This window comes from Bos javanicus, chromosome 7, assembly GCF_032452875.1.
Source record: "Bos javanicus breed banteng chromosome 7, ARS-OSU_banteng_1.0, whole genome shotgun sequence".
NCBI classification, from domain to species: domain Eukaryota; kingdom Metazoa; phylum Chordata; class Mammalia; order Artiodactyla; family Bovidae; genus Bos; species Bos javanicus.
In genome coordinates, this window is record NC_083874.1 from 99,314,514 (window position 1) to 99,332,754 (window position 18,241).

General features: G+C 37.1%; 2 long non-coding RNA genes across 4 annotated transcripts in view; both read right to left on the bottom strand.

Annotated features, from left to right (window-relative positions):
- Positions 1-18,146, bottom strand: part of LOC133251709 (uncharacterized) — a 198,056-nt gene extending 179,910 nt beyond the window's left edge. For 2 of the 3 annotated variants that reach the window (XR_009737750.1, XR_009737752.1), the window contains exon 1: positions 18,058-18,146. This is a non-coding gene — a long non-coding RNA (uncharacterized LOC133251709). The remainder of the gene's footprint in view (positions 1-18,057) is intronic. The other variant, XR_009737751.1, reaches the window with a different exon arrangement.
- LOC133251710 (uncharacterized) lies at positions 1,131-18,048 on the bottom strand. The gene is made up of 2 exons (XR_009737753.1): positions 17,866-18,048; positions 1,131-5,611 (listed from the first exon to the last, which is right to left on the bottom strand). It is a non-coding gene; the product is annotated as an uncharacterized LOC133251710 (long non-coding RNA).
- Positions 18,147-18,241: the final 95 nt, after the last annotated feature.

Here is an 18,241-nt window from a genome sequence, read left to right on the forward strand (position 1 = left end):
ACTTAGTGGGTTAGAAACTTGAAGTGACTTTTTACTTATTTTTTCTGCTTTTTGCCTTCAACTATCCTCTCTCAAGTCTGTCATTTTCTACCTTTGTCTTTAAGGACATCTTTGAGTCCACAGCAGGACAGGAGCAATAGTGTGCTCTAAATAAACCTGAAGAAGTGTCTTATCTTCATTTGTCCTCAGCTCTCCCTGAAAACATAGTACTTAGGCCTCCCTGCCCTCACTTTTGGTTCCAATTCTGATGTGAAAACATGGAAATTATGAATAAAATTAGTAACTTATTGCCAGTTACAAGTAAGACCAATCACCACCCTGGAATATTGGTTTTCGAAAAGCAATCATACTAACCTCACAGTATAAAATTCTTTTTTTTAAATTTTATTTTTAAACTTTACATAATTGTATTAGTTTTGCCAAATATCAAAATGAATCTGCCACAGGTATACATGTGTTCCCCATCCTGAACCCTCCTCCCTCCTCCCTACCCATACCATCCCTCTGGGTCGTCCCAGTGCTCTAGCCCCAAGCATCCAGTATCGTGCATCGAACCTGGACTGGCAACTCGTTTCTTACATGATATTTTACATGTTTCAATGCCATTCTCCCAAATCTTCCCACCCTCTCCCTCTCCCACAGAGTCCAATTCTTAATGCAATTATTGTTTCTTTTAACTGAGAAATCTATCCTTTAAAGCCAATCTAATATTTTTCTGAAATAAATCTGTTTAAAGTTCAAGGAAAGTTTTCTGAAATACATGAGTCAATTTTTTTTTTTTTTTGCCATTTAAAGTTATTTAGAAAATGAGCTCATTTGAGTGTTTGAGTTTCCCCCATTTCCCCTGTCCCTATCAGCACAAAGTGAAAGTGAAAGTGAAGTCGCTCAGTCTTGTCCAACTCTGTGGGACCCCATGGGCTGTAGCCCACCACACTCCTCCACCCACGGGATTTCCCAAGCAAGAGTACTGGAGTGGGTTGCCATTGCCTTCTCCAGGGGATCTTTCCAATCCAAGGATTGAACCCAGGTCTCCTGAATTGTAGGCAGACACTTTACCATCTGAACCACCAGGGAAGTCCATCAACACAAAGAGCTTATCAATATTCTCTATTCCGAAAATCAAAAACAAAAACAGGAAAAAAAGAATTTTATTTATTGTAACAAATGCTTGCAACAAATCTAATTTTCTGTAGAGCCATCTGGATGATAGAGACTTTAAACATCACATAATGAATTTTCAGAATTGTGGGTAACTTTAGTATATTACATAGGACACAGATCATGTGTGTTTATATTTATAAATTTGCAGTTAAATTGATAAAACTTGAGCCAGAGACATAAGTCGCCTAAAGACTAATTAGTGAAGATATGCTAGAGGAAGAATGTCTTAGATTCGAAGGGAGGAATAGGCTCAAGGAAGAATTTAAACCTGGTGTGATCTCTTTGGAGAAGAACCAAAGAGAAGACTACATCAGGATTAACAGAACGAATATGGAGGTGAGAGGATCCAGAGATAAAACCTCAGATTCTTTCAGATTGGCTGCTAACAATATAACTTCCTAGTGCCCCCTCTCCGCTTCCAATAGTGCTATATCTAAAATCAAAGTATTTCTTTTCCTGAACATGGTGGAAGAGAGAGATGGGGAAGAATGGGAGTGACTATTCATGACAATGACAAGACTGGACAATGACAAGTTGGACAAGACTATTCATGACAATGAGAAAATGTCATTTTCATATTCCTGAATATGACAAACTCACAGACACAGATGGAGAAGTGGGGGTGACTTGGGGCTCACTGGCTGTTCCCAAGCATTCAAGCCCCAAAAGACTATTGTCAGCTCTAGACTTTCTCTCCTTACTTATTAAAAAAAATTATCTTTTGGCTTATCAGGGAAATAGAAAACCAGCACAAACTTTGTACATTTCTTAAACTAATATATCTTCTTTGTACTTTAATAAATCAGATTTACAAGTGAAATTTTAAAAATTGAAATCACTTGATAAATATATATTTTTCAAATATATATTTTTCACTATTTCTTGTATCCTTTCTAATGAACAGTTTTCTGCATTGGCATTTTTATTACTGAGTGAACTAAATTCTAAAATTCTCCTAATGTATTCCCTAGACATATACTTCTACCTTTAACAGAAGATCTCTCTCTAGTGACCTCAGATGAATTTTTAACACTTAGCTTTAATTTTAATATGCCAAGAATCTGAAGTTTGCAGACACTTAAGATCTGTCTCTCCAAAGTATAATTCTGCAAGATTCTTTTCCAGAATGAGATTAAATTTCCCAGACTCAAGTATTTCCTCCTTCATATCACTTTTCACTAATTATATATATAGTATTTCTGGGAAAGACTTTTCATCACTATGTTTTACAAAGAACTTTAAACTCATTGTGCTTTACAAAAAATAAAATTCTTAATGGTTGTCTCAGATATTAAATATTTGAAAATTCAAATATTCAAAATATTTAAAAACCTAGCTTAACTAGAAGCTGCATTTACTCTTATAGGCATTCTTGTTCGCATCTCATTTAAAAATTTTATCTTTCAATTTAAAATTCTTAAGAACAGAGAATTTTAGAAACACAAAAATCTGACTCATATAATATTGTCCTGCTTTGTTAAAAGTATTCTGTGAAGGCAGTATTTTTATGTAAAATTACCTACACTCGGATTTGTCAATATATAACACAGAAGCATTTCACACAATTAGGCATTATTGTTTTAATCTGTTTGGGGAAATTGTTCTAAGGAGAAATCTATACTAGACTTGTGGGATTTAGATTTAAGAAAATAAAATTAAGATCCTGTATTCATTCAGTAATTTTGTTTACTGGTTTTCATTATAGCATTGGTGATTTTGTACCCTTGTTGTATGTAACTGCCATGTGTGTTCTCAGTTGCTTAGTCATATCTGACTCTTTGTGATCCATATACATTATTGTTATTATTACTATTTACTGTTTTTCTTTATAGAGTCTGGTAGAGAAGTATGCAAATTCGAGTCAAATAAAATCCAGTAATGCAGTTGAAGTTAGCTAATGCAGACTACATTACATGAAATAGTTTTATTAGTTATTTAGTCAGATGGGTGAAGAGATCAAAAAATGGATTTTATTTATTTTAACCATCTGTAAATTTTTAACCCAATGTTGTACAACAGCATAGTCATTTATTTTCATACAGTAATTCCTCTTTTTTAAAAATGTAGTCCAACTTTAGTTTTACTGAGTCTATGTTACTGTATTAGTTCCTTCATTTCACTGTGAGGGCCTAAAGGTTGGGACTATGTCTTGGTTATCATATCAGTGTGTTAACACAATAGCTCATCCACGGAGCTAATATTATTTGATATTGCTTAAAAAGCAAGTAAAGCACAACATATCAGTATAAGAAAACAACTAAGGGAAAATGTAAGAGCACAGTATCAGAAAACAGAATGGTATGAAAATATCTTGGAAAAATTCCACAACTGGAAAATAAAATGCAGTCTGTTATCTAAAAGAAAAACAAAACAACCAAATGAATGAAAGCAGACAAACCTAGAAAAGCAAAAAATGAAACAAAACTTACGGTCACTATCCACTCCTCATCTTGGTTTCTATCATTTTTTTTTCTTTCAATATTTATATCAGCTTTAGCTACACCCTAGATGACATGGGAGAAAACCTGAGTGTGTTTTTACATTTTAACCATTCAAAAAACATTCCCAGGTATGAGTGCAATCTTAGTGCTAGTTTCAAATTCATTGCAATGAATGCTGAACGGCTTACACTGGGTCAGGTGCCCACCTCAAGCTTGCCAGCCGTGGATGAAAAGTGGGGTCAGCCTGCCTGATGACCATGGGAGTGTGAATGTGAACATCTCTCAAAAAGGGGATATTGAAGATGTTCATTTAGTGCTCATACAGGTTTGATCAATTCAAAGGATGAATGAATGAACAAACACATGAATGAATCACACTAAAGCATAAAATCTACTTTAAAAGTTCTCTTCCATAAGCTCTGATTGATACATTCATGAAGGTAAAGCATTTTTCCCCTGGTGATAAGCAACATAATAATTAAATCAGTATCTCGAGGTTGACATCATTCTTGGATACTTGTTTTCTTTCCTTTTCCTCTGCTGTATTTGCTTTAACTGTAAAATACAGAACTGGCTTTTCATCATCGTTTCTTTTGCTGTGAGAGAATATGCAGTTTTCACATGACAGGATGTTCAGTGTATGTTTTTAGAACTGTTCTATTTATTAGCATCCTCCAGTAATTCAAGCTGAACAAAGTCATTTGTTCTAAAAAAAAGATAGGAACTGTGCAGATACTAAATAATGGAATTCCCAGTTTGTACTTCCTGTAACTGTCTTCATTTAGTGATGTTTTCTCACACAGACCCAGTAAGATACATGAAAATTTTAATTAATCAGTTCAGTTCAGTAACTCAGTCAGGTATGACTCTTTGAGACCTCATGGACTGCACCACGCCAAGCCTCCCTGTCCATCACCAACTCCAGGAGCTTGCTCAAACTTATGTCCATCGAATTGGTAATGTCGTCCAACCATCTCATCCTCTGTCGTCCCCTTCTCCTCCTGTCTTCAATCTATCCCAGTATCAATGTCTTTTCCAATGAATCAACTCTTCACATCAGGTGGCCAAAGTATTGCAGGTTCAGCTTCAGCATCAGTCCTTCCAATGAATATTCAGGACTGATTTAAGATTGACTGGTTTGATTTCCTTTCAGTCCAAGGGACTCTCAAGAGTCTTCTCCAACACCACAGTTCAAAAGCATCAATTATTCAGTGCCAAGCTTTCTTTGTGGTCCAACTCTCACATCCATACATGACTACTGGAAAAACCATAGCTTTGACTAGAGGGACCTATGTTGGCAAAGTAATGACTCTGCTTTTTAATATGCTGTCTAGGTTGGTCATAGCTTTTCTTCCAAGGAGCAAGCATCTTTTAATTTCATGGCTGCAGTCACCATATGCAGTGATTTTGGAACCAAGAAAATAAAGTCTGTCACTGTTTCCATTGCTTTCCCATCTATCTGCCATGAAGTGATGGGACCAGATGCCATGATCTTAGTTTTCTGAATGTTGAGTTTTAAGCCAGCTTTTTCACTCTCCTCTTTCACTTTCATCAAGAGGCTCTTTAGATCCTTTTTGCTTTCTGCCATAAGGGTGGTGTCATCTGCATATCTGAGGTTATTGATATTTCTCCCAGCAATCTTGATTCCAGCTTGTGCTTCATCCAGCCTTTCACATGATGTACTCTGCGTATAAGTTAAATAAGCAGGGTGACAATATACAGCCTTGATGTACTTCTTTCCCGATTTGGAACCAGTCTATTGTTCCATGTCTGGTTCTAACTGTTGCTTCTTAACCTGCACACAGGTTTCTCAGGAGGCAGGTCAGGTGGTCTGGTATTCCCATCTCTTGAAGAATTTTCCATAGTTTGTTGTGATCCACACAGTCAAAGGCTTTGGTGTAGTCAATGAAGCAGATGTTTTTCTTGAACTCTCTTGCTTTTCCGGTGACCCAGTGGATGTTGAATAGTCCTATACATATCCTGTAAGTTTTCAAAGGTCTTTCTTGAGGCTGCAGTGCAGTAAGCCAAGTGTAAGGTAAATGTTTTCCATAGAAACATAAGTAACACCAAGCCAAGAATTAAATTAATAAGTAGACCGAATACATAAGCAGAAGAGTGATGCTGGATAAATATTTCAACTGCATCATGAGCTTGTGATCATTTATTTGATATGAAAAGCTGTGTGGATGTACCACCTGGCTCCATTTAGAAGTTTAGGCTAATTTCTTCTGCCTCCACCTTAGGGGGTTTCCCTGGTGGCTCAGCCCATAAAGAATCACCTGTAATGTGGGAGACCTGGGTTTGATCCCTGGGTTGGGAAAATCCCCTGGAGAAGGGAAGGGCTATCCACTCCAGTATTCTTGCCTGGGGAATTCCATGGACAGAGGAGCCTGGCAGGCTATAGTCCATGGGGTCGCAAAGAGTTGGACATGACTTTCACTTTCACTTTCCACCTTGAGGACCTGCTCAGCAGATTAATACACATTCTGGGGGCATTCCTGAGGATACAGGTAGGTTGCCATCACAGTTTATTGTACTGTACCCTTTCTACAAAATCAAAATTAGGAAGTTGCAACAGTGTTTGTGGGAAAGAAATACTTCCTTGAAGATCTACTCAGACTTCCTTTCTCAGTATGCCTATGCTGACTGCTGAAGGTGATCATGAGTATAGATAACCTTATTAGATATCTAAGAATAATTAATAATTAATAATCAATTACTAGCATAACCTTATTAGCATAATAGGGTTTCCTTATTAGCACTGTAGCAAAACATATAATAAATATATTTGATGATAATTTTTAAAGGAAAATTCTTATTTTCTTTACAGCAAATTTAGATATTTACTCAATGTTTCTTATCATCCTGACACCTTGTCATCCTTTGAGATGAACATTATGGAGATGCTACATCATTTTCAGCTTTAAAGATGAGTTTATTTGATATAACAGGAAGAATCATTCACTGCTATGAATACTAACTATGCCAAAAGTGGTCTTCAGACCAGTTACAACTTTCATTATGGCTTAAATGATTTTTAATGGTATCTTACTCATAAAATCAAACTTTGTTGTGTGTATCCAATAGTTATAGTAAGTCCATTTATGACAAGGAAAAGATATTAATTTAATTTAAAAATTTTTTCCTAACAGAAGTTCTAATTTTTAAAAATCTGAACCCCTTACAGATGTAGGAAGTAAATCCATATTATCCAAATGTTTCCTGAGGGATAGCACTAGTGACAAACTAGAAAACACTGCATGGTACAAAAATGCCCCGTTTTAAAAATCAAGAGGTTTGAATTTCAGTCCTGCCTATGGTAATTTTTCCCACTAAAAATATTATACAACCTCTATAGACATCCCTTTTCTCTTCAACAAAATATAGGGGATTACACTTAATTCTTTGTAAGTATGTAAGAACTCTAAGGCTCTATAGATACATGAAAGTCTATTTAGTGTTTATTTTTTTCCTTCAAATAATGGAGTTTGGTTAACTCGAAGAATTTGCACTACATCTTTCCATCTTCTTTATTCCTCAGCAAGCTGTGATATATGAATAAAAGAAACATTATTACTACTATTCAAAATAAGAAGTCTTACTTTTTAAATTCATTCTGTATATTCACCTATATTTACTCAACACCAACCACATGTAGGAACACTTGTTAAATCCCTAGGCAGATACACATTCTTGTCCTCGTACAGTTTACACCGAAGTTTTATACTGCCTATCAATGAGTTCTACAGCTTACACATATGTTTTATTTGGTATGCAGTGCTGGCTGAATACTGTTTGTTATTTAGATATTTTTATTTATTTTCTTCACTAATGGAAAAGTGATATCATTAAATATATGAATTTCTGGTTTACTTTGAGAAATCAATTTATGCCTTCTAATCTTATATAATAAAAACTGACTAAAAACAAGTAACAACATCTGCTTTTAGACAGCACCATCATTCTCTGGTTGATTATATAAGCATCTACCTATCCAACCCCAGCCTCATTTAGTTTTAATCCCTGGCCTACAAACATAAAAGTAATTAGGAAAATATCTCACTGAGAGAAGCCATACTGAGCTAAATATGCTATGAGAGCTTCATGTTACTGTTACGATAGTCAATTATATACCTAACAAATGAATCTGTCAGGAGACAGGTATAAAGGAGGGGATAAAGAAAAAGCACAAACAGTTGATAAACTTGTGAGAGTCAAGGATATAAGACAATTTGATCATTTAGTTTATAAGACATTTGGCAGCATATGAATTAATTTTTGTGTTAGGCTATTTATAAATTCAGTCCAGGGAAATTCTATGCAGGCACATTTCAAATATTAACAATACTGGGGTAAATTCTGGCCGTTTCTTCATTTTTGAATTCTACCAAAGTGTTTAAATATAAATAAATGCCTTCAGGACAAACTTAAAGAACTGATAGCAAAGAAGGAAGAACTCTAAAGAGAATATTAATATTTAGCTGAATGAAAGGAAGAGACAAAGAGAAGGGGATGATGTACATAGAAAGAGTTGTTGTTGTTATTGTTTAGTCACTAAGTCATGTCCAACTCTTTGCAAACCTATGGACTGTACCCTGCCAGACTCCTCGGTCCATGGGATTTCCCAGGCAAGGGTACTGGAGTGGATTGCCATTTCCTTCTCCAACAGATCTCCCCTACCCAGGGATCAAACCTGCATCTTCTGCAATGGCAGGCAGATTCTTTACCTCTGAGCCACATAGGGAGAAAAAGAATATAAAAATCATGCAAGACAATAAATGATACTGTAAGTGCTGCAGTAGTAAACAATCCACCTGCCAATGCAGGAAATACAAGAGAAGCAGAAGATGCCTGCAATGAGGAAGATCCCTGGGTTCGATCCCGGGGTCGGAAAGACCCCTTGGAGAAGGAAATGGCAACCCATTCCAGTATTCTTGCCTAAAAAATTCCATGGACAGTGGAGCCTCGCGGCAGGGCTGCAGCTGGACAGGACTGAGCATGCACACATTGTACTAGCACTACATGGCAATTTGTTTTGCTATCAGCTAAAAATATTCAGGAAAATAAAATAATTTTAGTTTAGAAGGTAGTATTATTCTAAAAAGGTATGTAAATACTTCTTGTGTTTGGCTGCATCTTTTTGTTTTCCTACAATTTTTAAACTCCATTTACTATTAAAAAATCAAAAACTTTTGAAACAACCTAATGATCCATCCATGAGGACTTGATTAAAATAATGTGCTTATTATGGAAAACTTCCACAGGTTCTTTGCTAGCTCAGACAGTAAAGAATCTGCCTGCAATGCAGGAGACCCAGATTTGATTCCCGGGTCAGGAAGAAACCCCTGGAGAAGGGAATGGCTACCCACTCCAGCATTCTTGACTGGAGAAATCCATAGACAGAGGAGCCTGGCGGGCTACAGTCCATCAGTTCGTACAGAGTCGGACACGACTGAGCAACTTTCACTTCACTTCACTATGGAAAACTTTGTAGTAATAAAACCACAGCTGACCTATCTTTCACTTTGTGAGCCTAAGGCTCACAGTACACATAGGAACCCATGAAAATGTGTTAATTTAAATTTCAAGAAATAACAGTAATAAATAATAATCATTCCAGCTTTGATTATATTCATCTTTATACCAACACATAGTTGGTACCAACACGAAGTCATAAAATAGAACTTTATTATTATTGCTATTATTACTATTATCGTTACTGTTATTCATGCAGAAAGGGACCAAAGAAGGCAAAAAAGCCTACGGCTCACAAACAATTCACAGTTCAGAAGTGAGTAAAACATTATGACAAATCTCATATAATATACTGATATGGAATGATCACTAAGGTATTTTAAAAAATAATACCAACCAAAAACAAAGTACCAGACTGTATGTAAAGAACACTACCATCTTGTTTGTGTTAAAAATGACACTTTTATATAACTTATATACATATGTTTATCTCTGGAAGCTGCATGAAAAACAAGATATTTTTAGGCTTTGAAAGAGGAGCTGTTTATTTGGTGAGTAGGGATGGAAGACAGTTTTCCAGTAAATATCTTTTTATACATTTTGAATTTTGAACCATATAAACTTACTATGCTCAAATATTTTTAAATATTCAAAAATTTTAACCATTTTTAATATATAAATAGTTTCAGCTATTCACAGAAAATGTTTATTAATAAAAACTAGGTTTTCATCATATGGAAGCAATGGATCATTAGGAAGCATGTTTCTCTCATGAATGGCATTAAGTATATCTTTCCAAATTAAAGAGCCACTTTAAAATACAACTATGGCTATCCAGATATCATACGCTCTTTCTGGAATGAAACAAACAAGTATAGTGTCTCCAGCAAATTCCAAGTTGGGTTCTAGCTCTATCAAAGAATGGCAAGATCTGTTCACAAAGGTTTACATATTTAATGGCCTTGGTGGATCTGGTTTCTTTTATGAGGTGCCCATCCTGTTTCTCACCTTTAAGACATAAACTGCATTCCCTCCTCTGACCTGCTAATATCAACCACCAAAGACTATATTGCACCAAAGAGGCCCTAGGGAAGAGTTGCGGACATATCACTTACAGATTACAAACGTCATGACCCTTTCATCCCAGTGACCGTTCGTGCCTCAGTAAATTCCCACTGCCCCATAAGTGCAGTTTTTTACCCACTTGGTAACACTCATGCTAAGGAAGATTCTGCTGTGCAGTAGGCATATAAAACCAGTCAAAACTGCTTTATTTCACACAATAATCTCATTCCTTCTTCCCCTCAAAACGGATACTGACTTTTGCTTTTAGGTTCACTGCCAATACACTATCCCTCACCTCAGGAATACTAAATTGCTGCATAGGATGAAATGTGAACTAGTATAACCCTCCTCTCTGAGGCCCAACCATCTCCCAAGTGATGATGCAAACCATGGGAGACAAAGGTATTCTAGCCCTACTTCATAGTGGCTCTGGTCTCAAACATCACCCTCCTGTGTTCCTACCTGTATTGACCACAGTACTGGGTTTACTTTCTACAGCTATTAATATTATTCATTGGGTTGGGTGATCAGCTACAGTCAGTGAAATCATTCATCAGTTAGTACTGCCTCAGCTCTATCCACTTCAGCTTTTTAAACAAGTGACACAAGAAAATATTTTTTTAATCTTCAAGGCAGAGAAACTCTGTATACCCAATACCCTAAAATGAGAGCATCAACACACATTCCCTTAAGAAATAATTCATGGGGAAAGATGCATAAAATATTTAATCAAAATAATACACTAGTGGTATTTTTAATAAATACAGATATGCAGATGATACCACTCTAATGGCAGAAAGTGAAAAGGAACTCAAGAGAAAAATCTGGGAGATAGTGAAGGACAGGGGAACCTGGCATACTGCAGTCCATGGGGTCCTCTCACAAAGAGTCAGACACGACAAATGTTATTACAATAACAAATGTTATTACATCATTAGTAATAACAGTGTTCTAGCTATAGGGAAATTGTCCAATATAGTAAATACATAAAAGAAATTAAAATTCATGTTTACAGATACCTTTGTGACAAATAAAATATCATTTATGACATAAATATAAAAATAGAATATAAATTACATATAGTCTATTGTTCTGATTGGGCTTCCCAGGTGGCTCAGTGGTAAAGAAACCAGCTACCAATAGAGGAGACACAGGTTTGATCCCTGGGTTAGGAAGATCCCCTGGAATAGGAAATGGCAACATGCTCCAGTATTCTTGCCTGGAAAACTCCATGGACAGATAAGCCTGGCAGGCTACAGTCCATAGGGTAGAAAAGGGTCTGAGCAACTGAGCATGCAAGCATTGTTCTAAATATATAAGCAAAGATTGAAGGCAGGAGAAGGGGACAACAGAGGATGAGATGGTTGGATGACATCACCGACTTGATGGATATGAGTTTGAGCAAGTTCCAGGAGTTGGTGATGAACAGGGAAGCCTGGCATGCTGCAGTCCATGGGGGTCACAAAGAGTTGGACATGACTGAGCGATTGAACTGAACTGAATACAAATATACACACAGGCACATATACAATCCTGGGATATTGAAATGACACTCTTAGGGTGGTACAATTATTTTGTCTTGATAAGTTTCTAAACCTCAGTGGTATCAATGTATCACATTTATTATTTTTAAAAAATGCAATTTTCATGATCTACTGTAAGAAATAAATGACAAAGGTATATTTTTATTTGGTGCTATTTATCTTTTATAGATATAACTTCTATTTATTATTTTTTGCTGGCTGCTCTAAGAATATTTCTCTGTATTATAATTGTTACAATGCCTATTTAGCAACAATATTGGGTCACTTCAATTTTCACTCCTACCCTTAGTAGTTACTACTTCATAAACCCTCTTTCACACTTAACATTTCGCACCTCATACTTAACAAATGCAATAGCCTTAGGAGAGTACGATTCTATTTATAAACATCCCACTTCTAACCTTTAGGAGCTTCCTACCTCATGAATCCCTTTTCACACCTGACATTTCAAACTTTACATGTCACGTATCATATTGCACAAATGGGAAAGAGTCTATTTCCATTTACTTCACCTCCCTTGTCTTTTACCTTTAAGTTCTATTGCCATGTTTTTACATGCACATACATCATAAACATGGCCTTACACAAAGCACTGCATTCAAGAAAATTAGGGAGAAATAAAAATAGGTTTTTGTATTTACACAGTGATTTTCCATTTCTGCTTGCCATTCTCTACTTTCTGTAAATAAAATTTTCCATCTTGTACCACTTCCATTCAGCCTGAAAAACATCTGTGGTTTAGTCTGTTGGAAATGAGTTTCCTCAGATTTCACTTGCCTGAAAACATCTTTGACTTTTTTTTTTTTTTAAGAAGATAACTTAACTGGATATAGAATTCGAGGCTGATAACTTTTTAATTTCTTTTAGCACCCGAAAGATGCTACTGCTTCTGGTCTCCATTGTCTCAGATGAGAACTATGCCTTCATATGCGTTATTTTTCTTTGGTGTGTAATGCATCTTTTTCTTTGGCTCATTTCAAGATGTTCTAATTTGGACTCGATATTTGTGACTCTGTGTGACTCTGATATGCCTATATGTGCTATTCTTGGTATTTATCTTGCTTACTACTCTCTGATCTTCTTGGAACCATAAATCAAAGTTTTTTAATCATTTACCGAAATATTTTATTGCCTCATTATACTACTTTTTCTTTTCGAGCTCCAGTGCATATATACTAAACTGTATAATACTTTCATGTAAGTTCCAAGTGTTTTGTTCTTTTCTTGAATCTTTCTATATCTCCTTTTTAGAGACTGTATAATTTCTGTTTATCTATTTGCAAGTCCCTGTAAATTGTGTGCTGTGTACTCAGTCATGTTTGACTCTGTGACTCCATGGACTTCAGCCTGCCAGGCTCCTCTGTTTATGGGATTTTCCAGGCAAGAATATTGGAATGGATTGCCATTTCCTACTCTAGAGAATCTTCCCAACCCGTGCTAGGAAGGGATCAAACCTGCGTCTCTTTTGTCTGCTTCATTGGCAGGCAGATTTTTCACCACTAGCGCTACTGGGAAGCCCCTTAGTAAACTGGTGAGATCCGATCTCAAACTCTTTCTCCTCTAAGAATCTTGTTAGAGCTTAGTTTCTAAACTTTGTTAAAGTGAGTATAAAGAGGGTCTTTCTCTGGGTGTGGTCTTTATCATAAAGCAGTGATTCCATTTGATTTCCACTATGTTAGGAGGTGTTAAAGAGATCTATTCAGTATGTCTGGGCCCTAATTCCAAAGTCCCCAGCACTGTTTAATATCTAATGTCTCTGCTCTGCTCCCACCTCTGTAACAGCAAGTTTCTTATTAACTTCGTGTGGCCACGTCTGGTAGTACTATCCAGCTTTCAGTCAAGGATGTGTGGGGAACCTCTATATGAACTTCATGACCTCCACAGACTTTTTTCTTAACGCCCTGGCCCACAGACCCCAACCATTAAAAGCCTAGAACTCTGATCTCTGCCTCTTCAGATAAGAGAGACTTCCATATTCTGACTGAACTCCAGGTTCATGCACTATAGCTGGGAAATTTTCCACAGGCAGAGCTCCAGAGATACTCACCTCGTTTCTTTCCTCTCAGGAACCACAGCCCATTTACACAGTTGGTGTTTGTTTGTTTGTGTGTTTTAGATATTTAACCTTAACATTTATTCAGATTCCTACTTGTTTATGCAGTGCCTAGTCCGACAACACTGTTCCTTCTCATCTTGAATTACTGTTCTTTAGTGGTCCTCTGAAATTCCAACTCTTCCTTCACCTTCAAGATTTTTAGTGCATTCTCTCCACTTGTGATCAGTTCATAGTCCCTTTTCCTGACTATTGAACTTTTTCCTTTTGGACCTCAGGGTATACACAATCCACCTGATGTGGCAGTATCCTGCCATTTAAAAGTATAAGAGACTCCTTCTAACAGATGTCACTATGAATGACCATTACAGTTGAGACAACCTCCTACATTCCCTCTTCCTTAATGGGCAAGCAAGGAAATTTTGCCACCAGAGAACACTTATTTGAGCCTTGTTCTCTACTGCTGCTGCTACTGCTGCTAAGTTGCTTCAGTTGTGTCTTGACTCTGTGCAACCCCATAGACGGCAGCCCACCAGGCTCTGCCATCCCTGGGACTCTCCAGGCAAGAACACTGGAGTGGGTTGCCATTGCCTTCTCCAATGAGTGAAAGTGAAGTCGCTCAGTCGTGTCCGACTCTTAGAGACCCCATGGACTGCAGCCTACCAGGCTCCTCCATCCATGGGATTTTCCAGGCAAGAGTACTGGAATGGGGTGCCATTGACGGAGCTAAAATTGATATGCCTATCAATATAAATGGCTCAGACAGTAAAGAATCTGCCTGCAATGTGGGAGACCTGGGTTCAATCCCTGGGTTGGAAACGACAACCCACTCCAGTATTCTTGCCTGAAGAAATCCATGGACAGAGAAATCTGGGAGACTGCAGTCCATGGGGTCGCAACAAGTCAGACACGACTGAGCGACTTTCACATACACACATCAATATAAATGAAATCCCTATCAATATGAGTTGTCTTCTTTTTCCTTACTAACATAAATTTCTATAGGGAGTAGAATATGCCCATTTTAATACCAAAACTCTCAGATTACCAGAAGCTAGAAGAAGCCATGTGACATCTCTCTCTCCAATGAGATATGTGTCAAGGCCATCAGGTAGGACTTTGGGTAACCAGTAACTGTTTAAAAAGAAAAAATACATACATGGCTGCTCATTTCTCTTTATGCCTATCCTCCATCCTCTTTCTACTTATCCATAAGGCCAACTTAAATTTGTAACTCTCACCTTAACCAAAAACATGTGAAAAATAAATGCTTATTTGCTGTATGCAACTGATGTATTTTTCAATAGTGGTTATGCAGCATAATTCTAACAATAGCTGATTGAGACAATAAGCTAGACTCAAATCATGGAAGCCTACAACTAGGAGAAGACAAATGTAAGAGGGAATACTGACCTCTGTGGCTATAGTGCCTGATTTATTGCCCAGCTCTATTGCCTTTACTCACGCTGATTTTCACCAACTTGATTATCCTTTATTGTGGTTTCTTAATTGTAAATTAGGAACAATAATGGCAGAATTGTTTAGCATTTCATAACGTGAGATCTGGTACACAACATATACTTAATTAATATGCAATATTATTATTCAATATGTGACCAGGGAGGGACAATTAGATTTTACTTAATAGGCCAGTGGTATTTTACACACTTCCATGGAAGACTCCTGTTCTGTCAGCTGGGGTGTTCCCTGATAAATCAGAATAATAGGGGTCTTTTCCTAGTATGCAGGTTAATTTAAGTAAGTATAACTTTTCTTCTCTTTTATGTTTTTAAATCTCTCCTGATTGATACAACTTGTTTGCAAGACAAAAACATGTAAATGAACACGTAGCATTATTATTAACAGAAAAAATTCAAAAACACCAATTAGTTGGGCATTCTGTCTTTTAAATAGGCATGTGTGCCCCAAATTGTCATTTTATATTATACAAGCAAAATACAATATTTTCTCCCAGGAAACTGGTTCCTAGTTCCTGCGATGGAATTAAAAATGTTTCATGACAGTTTACAAATAATACAGTATTATGCCAAAATCACAATAATTTCCAGCTTCTCTGCCTGCTTAAGATCTCAAGCAATTTAAAAATAATTCTTTGTCAGAAGCAGGGAACAGAAAAGAGCTGATTAACGACAGAGACATTAGGGAAATGGGGAAAAGTTGACAACATTTGGATATAGGTGGTGAGAGAATGGAGAGATTCTTAAATGTTAGTGCAAATAAAACTTACCCTGAGAGCTTAGTAAAAATGCATACAGAATCCATGTTCCCAATCCCCAAAATTCTGGCTCAGAATTTCTAGAATAGTGACCTAGAACCAACATTTTTAACAAATTCCATTTCTGACTCTGATTCAAGTAGCTAGCTGAAGAAACACTAGAATGATTAGAATGATTAGAATGCTCTAATCACCTGGAATCATTAGTTTAACTCTGCTATTTCAGAATTATTTAGTACATTGCCATAACCAGTAAGCATGTTGCAGGTGGAAAGCTAAGGAGAAATGATGACTCCAAGATTTTACATCTGAACACCTGAGTAAAGAATAATGCCATTAATCAAGATGAAGAACACAATGGTAAAACGAGATACTGTAAGGAAGGAAAGATGGTGCTTTTGTTTTGTTTTTTGGTGTGCTGAATATTGGATTTTTTTGAGGAGTGGAAAGGAGTAGCATTAAATACTAACCTTCTTCCATGTAAGGCTCTGAATAAGATTGTGGATAAGGGAAAGAAGAAACCCAAGGAGCCACTTCATTATTGATAAATATCCAGGTTGGAAACTAAAATTAGTGTGTGTCACCAATGGTCTTTCTCACACTGGAACCCAGCATTAAGATGCCTAGTCCCGGCAATTGTACATGGGTTTGCATGAGTCTATTACCCACAAGCAGCTAGAAGAGACTATACTGACCATCTTACCTACAATAGTCCTTTACACAATTTTTACTATAGACTCTGTGCTTGTCATTTTTAACATCATGCACTTCAAAATAAGAATGAATGTGACGATTGTGTTATTTCCATTTGACCCTAAGGGCTATGAGAGCAAGGATGATATCTTGTTTACTGTTCAATACTCACGGTTCTGAAGGAGTAGAAAGTCTAAAAAAATTGTTGAATGAGGAAGTTTTTAAAAGAACAGATACTAATTTCAATTTCTGGTCTGTTGTTCTTGTTTATATCTGCTCACCCCAAAGTTCCACATTACTGATGTCAAAGTTAAACAGGCAGAGATTTATTCAAGACGATCACAACAGAAAAGGGGGGCCAGGACTCTGTCTGAACTCAACTCAACAGAAAGCTTAAGATATTTTAAGAGTAGGGAAACTCTTATGTCAGTTCTGTTTACCCAAAGGAAATTCCGACTCTTTTTGACCCCATGTACTGTAGCCCACCAGGCTCCTCTGTCCATGGAATTTTCCAGGCAAGGATACTTGGGTGGGTTGCCATGTCCTTCTTCAGGGGATTTTCCCAATGCAGGGGTTGAATCCAGGTCTCCTGCACTGCAGGCGGATGCTTTACCATCTGAGCTACCAGGGAAGCCTTCACAAAGGAAAAGTAAAATTTCTCTAAGCTTCGTGATGGGAGGCAGTTTTACAACTTGAAACAAAGCGCCTGCCTAACTTAGGCTTCTATGCTTCCAAGGAGACTGGGAGATACGGGTGCTGTCTTCTTTTCTAACATTTTAAATGGATGACTCCTAGTTCCTTAAGAAAGACAGCCCTGGGTTGTAACAAGGGAAAGAACTTTTAAAAAGATTTATATCCCCAAAATGCAGAGAATCAATTACCAGTTATCAATACCTGTACCAATTATTGGTACAGTTACCAGTTCTCTAATGTAATGCTCTAAGGAAAGAGAGGTCAAGGACTTAGAGGCAGGAAAAAAATACCTGTCTAATAAAATGTGTATCTGGGCTGAGGGAAACGTCAAGGCTGTGTTTAATAAATGATTAGCTGTGTTTATGCAGTTTTGCACCAAAAAACTCAAAGTATGAGCTTCCAATCTTTCCCGGATTCTTCCTGCAAAGAGTTGCTGCACACTTGACACAACTCTGTTTCCTTTCTTTCTAGTGAGCCAACCGCCCTGTCTAGTAAAATGTGTACCTGAGCTGAGGTAAACGTCAAGGCGGTCTTTAATAAATGATTGGCTGTGTTTCTGCAGTTTTGCACCAACGAACTCAAATGATGAGCTTCCAATCTCTCCTGGTTTCTTCCTGCAAAGAGTTGCTGCACACCTGACACAACTGTTTACTTTCTTTCTAGTGACCTAACAACCCAGTCTAGCAAAATACGTACCTGAGCTGAGGGAAACGTCAAGGCGGTCTTTAATAAATAATTGGCTGTGTTTCTTCAGTTTTGCACCAACGAACTCAAATTACGAGCTTCCACTCTCTCCCGGATTCTTCCTGCAAAACTTTGCTGCACACTTGAGACAGCTCTCTTCCGGTTTGCTTTCCTTGTAGGGAGCCAACCGCAGGCT